Source organism: Styela clava, unplaced genomic scaffold (assembly GCF_964204865.1).
Source record: "Styela clava unplaced genomic scaffold, kaStyClav1.hap1.2 HAP1_SCAFFOLD_19, whole genome shotgun sequence".
NCBI lineage: Eukaryota > Metazoa > Chordata > Ascidiacea > Stolidobranchia > Styelidae > Styela > Styela clava.
In genome coordinates, this window is record NW_027556646.1 from 80,001 (window position 1) to 85,000 (window position 5,000).

The 5,000-nt window shown below is 54.5% G+C and overlaps 1 non-coding gene across 1 annotated transcript in view; it reads right to left on the reverse strand.

Moving 5' to 3' along the window:
- Window positions 1-1,489, reverse strand: part of LOC144419368 (small subunit ribosomal RNA) — a 1,810-nt gene extending 321 nt beyond the window's left edge. Inside the window, exon 1 of the ribosomal RNA XR_013474023.1 lies at window positions 1-1,489. This exon is cut by the window's left edge and continues 321 nt beyond it. This is a non-coding gene — a ribosomal RNA (small subunit ribosomal RNA).
- Window positions 1,490-5,000: the final 3,511 nt, after the last annotated feature.

The following is a 5,000-nucleotide window of genomic DNA, read 5'->3' on the forward strand; positions in this document are numbered from 1 at the left end:
GCTGCTTCACTCAGTGTAGCGCGCGTGCGGCCCCGGACATCTAAGGGCATCACAGACCTGTTATTGCTCAATCTCGTGTGGCTAAACGCCACTAGTCCCTCTAAGAAGTTAGACGCCGACCGAGAAGGTCGCGTAACTATTTAGCATGCCAGAGTCTCGTTCGTTATCGGAATTAACCAGACAAATCGCTCCACCAACTAAGAACGGCCATGCACCACCACCCACAGAATCAAGAAAGAGCTCTCAATCTGTCAATCCTACCTGTGTCCGGGCCGGGTGAGTTTCCCCGTGTTGAGTCAAATTAAGCCGCAGGCTCCACTCCTGGTGGTGCCCTTCCGTCAATTCCTTTAAGTTTCAGCTTTGCAACCATACTTCCCCCGGAACCCAAAGACTTTGGTTTCCCGGAAGCTGCCGGAAAGGTCGTCATGGTAACGCCTCCCGATCGCTAGTTGGCATCGTTTATAGTCAGAACTAGGACGGTATCTGATCGTCTTCGAACCTCTGACTTTCGCTCTTGATTAAAGAAAACATTCTTGGCGAATGCTTTCGCAGTAGTTCGTCTTCCGCCGATCCAAGAATTTCACCTCTAACGGCAGAGTACGGACGCCCCCGTCTGTCCCTCTTAATCATTACCTCGTGCTCCGAAAACCAACAAAATAGAACCGAGGTCCTATTCCATTATTCCATGCAACACTATGCAGGCGAACAGCCTGCTTTGAACACTCTAATTTTTTCAAAGTAAACTTATCGGCCACCGCCGACACTCAGTCAAGAGCACCGACGGAGAACCGAAGGTGAGGCGAACGCAACCAGTGACACGCCTTGCGACGGACCGGCGGCGCTCGCCCAAAATCCAACTACGAGCTTTTCAACCGCAACAACTTTAGCATACACTGTTGGAGCTGGAATTACCGCGGCTGCTGGCACCAGACTTGCCCTCCAATGGATACTCGTTAAGAGTTTTAGGATGTACTCATTCCAATTACAGGGCCTCGTTAGAGTCCTGTATTGTTATTTTTCGTCACTACCTCCCCGTGTCGGGAATGGGTAATTTGCGCGCCTGCTGCCTTCCTTGGATGTGGTAGCCGTTTCTCAGGCTCCCTCTCCGGAATCGAACCCTGATTCCCCGTTACCCGTTATCACAAAGGTAGGCACGTAGCGTACCTTCGACAGTTGATAGGGCAGACACTTGAATGATACGTCGTCGGTGCAGAGACCGTACGATCCGCGTGGTTATCCAGAGTCATCAAACGTCACAGGACGAACCCGGTCGGTTTTGATCTGATAAAAGCGCGCCTCCCGAAGTCGGCGCTTAATGCATGTATTAGCTCTAGAATTACCACAGTTATCCACTTCGCTTACGAGACCAAATAAACCAAGACTGATTTAATGAGCCATTCGCAGTTACGCTTTACGAGAACTCGTACTTGCACCTGCATGGCTTAATCTTTGAGACAAGCATATCACTACTGGCAGGATCAACCAGATAGCTGCGACAGCTGCGCTCGGCCCTTGCTGGGCCGCCCGGCGCGTGCTCGTCGCATTCGTTTAAGACCGAGGCGATCGCCTGCGGCCGTACTCAGCTTCGACAGTCGCTGGCCGCGACGTCCACGCTCTCGCCGGCAGTGCCAGGCGGAGCGATTTGCGTTTTTTCTTTGCTCGCCCTCTCTCGGGCTCGATCCATTCAGTTTCGCACAAACAAGAGCTCTGCCGGCCGCCTGCAGCGGTGCCTAAAACCCGGGCATAACAATGCGACCGTTCTGCTAGGCCGACAAGCGCTCAAGCCAGACGCTCGATCGAACGCCCCCTACATATTAGTCGAGACAACGGCTCGCTCATTAGCATCGCGTTTGTACTTTAACTTTTTTCGGCTAGGCTTCTTTCGACGCCGATGCCGGCGACGCAGCACTCTCTCGCCCGCCAGCCACCGAGAAAAGGGTGCGCTCCGACCGGCCCCGCACCGCTCTTTCTTGGCTCATTCGAAATTACTGTCTTTCGCTCTGACATGCCTTACCTAGGGTTAGGTTAGTATGCTTGCACGTTTGTACTTTAACTTTTTTTGGCTCGGCTTCTTTCGACGCCGATGCCGGCGACGCAGCACTCTCTCGCCCGCCAGCCACCGAGAAAAGGGTGCGCTCCGACCGGCCCCGCACCGCTCTTTCATGGCTCATTCGAAATTACTGTCTTTCGCTCTGACATGCCTTACCTAGGGTTAGGTTAGTATGCTTGCACGTTTGTACTTTAACTTTTTTTGGCTCGGCTTCTTTCGACGCCGATGCCGGCGACGCAGCACTTTCTCGCCCGCCAGCCACCGAGAAAAGGGTGCGCTCCGACCGGCCCCGCACCGCTCTTTCTTGGCTCATTCGAAATTACTGTCTTTCGCTCTGACATGCCTTACCTAGGGTTAGGTTAGTATGCTTGCACGTTTGTACTTTAACTTTTTTCGGCTCGGCTTCTTTCGACGCCGATGCCGGCGACGCAGCACTCTCTCGCCCGCCAGCCACCGAGAAAAGGGTGCGCTCCGACCGGCCCCGCACCGCTCTTTCATGGCTCATTCGAAATTACTGTCTTTCGCTCTGACATGCCTTACCTAGGGTTAGGTTAGTATGCTTGCACGTTTGTACTTTAACTTTTTTTGGCTCGGCTTCTTTCGACGCCGATGCCGGCGACGCAGCACTCTCTCGCCCGCCAGCCACCGAGAAAAGGGTGCGCTCCGACCGGCCCCGCACCGCTCTTTCATGGCTCATTCGAGTTTACTGTCTTTCGCTCTGACATGCCTTACCTAGGGTTAGGTTAGTATGCTTGCACGTTTGTACTTTAACTTTTTTCGGCTCGGCTTCTTTCGACGCCGATGCCGGCGACGCAGCACTCTCTCGCCCGCCAGCCACCGAGAAAAGGGTGCGCTCCGACCGGCCCCGCACCGCTCTTTCTTGGCTCATTCGAAATTACTGTCTTTCGCTCTGACATGCCTTACCTAGGGTTAGGTTAGTATGCTTGCACGTTTGTACTTTAACTTTTTTCGGCTCGGCTTTTTTCGACGCCGATGCCGGCGACGCAGCACTCTCTCGCCCGCCAGCCACCGAGAAAAGGGTGCGCTCCGACCGGCCCCGCACCGCTCTTTCATGGCTCATTCGAGTTTACTGTCTTTCGCTCTGACATGCCTTACCTAGGGTTAGGTTAGTATGCTTGCACGTTTGTACTTTAACTTTTTTCGGCTCGGCTTCTTCCGACGCCGATGCCGGCGACGCAGCACTCTCTCGCCCGCCAGCCACCGAGAAAAGGGTGCGCTCCGACCGGCCCCGCACCGCTCTTTCTTGGCTCATTCGAAATTACTGTCTTTCGCTCTGACATGCCTTACCTAGGGTTAGGTTAGTATGCTTGCACGTTTGTACTTTAACTTTTTTCGGCTCGGCTTCTTTCGACGCCGATGCCGGCGACGCAGCACTCTCTCGCCCGCCAGCCACCGAGAAAAGGGTGCGCTCCGACCGGCCCCGCACCGCTCTTTCTTGGCTCATTCGAAATTACTGTCTTTCGCTCTGACATGCCTTACCTAGGGTTAGGTTAGTATGCTTGCACGTTTGTACTTTAACTTTTTTTGGCTCGGCTTCTTTCGACGCCGATGCCGGCGACGCAGCACTTTCTCGCCCGCCAGCCACCGAGAAAAGGGTGCGCTCCGACCGGCCCCGTACCGCTCTTTCTTGGCTCATTCGAAATTACTGTCTTTCGCTCTGACATGCCTTACCTAGGGTTAGGTTAGTATGCTTGCACGTTTGTACTTTAACTTTTTTCGGCTCGGCTTCTTTCGACGCCGATGCCGGCGACGCAGCACTCTCTCGCCCGCCAGCCACCGAGAAAAGGGTGCGCTCCGACCGGCCCCGCACCGCTCTTTCATGGCTCATTCGAAATTACTGTCTTTCGCTCTGACATGCCTTACCTAGGGTTAGGTTAGTATGCTTGCACGTTTGTACTTTAACTTTTTTTGGCTCGGCTTCTTTCGACGCCGATGCCGGCGACGCAGCACTCTCTCGCCCGCCAGCCACCGAGAAAAGGGTGCGCTCCGACCGGCCCCGCACCGCTCTTTCATGGCTCATTCGAGTTTACTGTCTTTCGCTCTGACATGCCTTACCTAGGGTTAGGTTAGTATGCTTGCACGTTTGTACTTTAACTTTTTTCGGCTCGGCTTCTTTCGACGCCGATGCCGGCGACGCAGCACTCTCTCGCCCGCCAGCCACCGAGAAAAGGGTGCGCTCCGACCGGCCCCGCACCGCTCTTTCTTGGCTCATTCGAAATTACTGTCTTTCGCTCTGACATGCCTTACCTAGGGTTAGGTTAGTATGCTTGCACGTTTGTACTTTTAACTTTTTTCGGCTCGGCTTTTTTCGACGCCGATGCCGGCGACGCAGCACTCTCTCGCCCGCCAGCCACCGAGAAAAGGGTGCGCTCCGACCGGCCCCGCACCGCTCTTTCATGGCTCATTCGAGTTTACTGTCTTTCGCTCTGACATGCCTTACCTAGGGTTAGGTTAGTATGCTTGCACGTTTGTACTTTAACTTTTTTCGGCTCGGCTTCTTCCGACGCCGATGCCGGCGACGCAGCACTCTCTCGCCCGCCAGCCACCGAGAAAAGGGTGCGCTCCGACCGGCCCCGCACCGCTCTTTCTTGGCTCATTCGAAATTACTGTCTTTCGCTCTGACATGCCTTACCTAGGGTTAGGTTAGTATGCTTGCACGTTTGTACTTTAACTTTTTTCGGCTCGGCTTCTTTCGACGCCGATGCCGGCGACGCAGCACTCTCTCGCCCGCCAGCCACCGAGAAAAGGGTGCGCTCCGACCGGCCCCGCACCGCTCTTTCTTGGCTCATTCGAAATTACTGTCTTTCGCTCTGACATGCCTTACCTAGGGTTAGGTTAGTATGCTTGCACGTTTGTACTTTAACTTTTTTTGGCTCGGCTTCTTTCGACGCCGATGCCGGCGACGCAGCACTTTCTCGCCCGCCAGCCA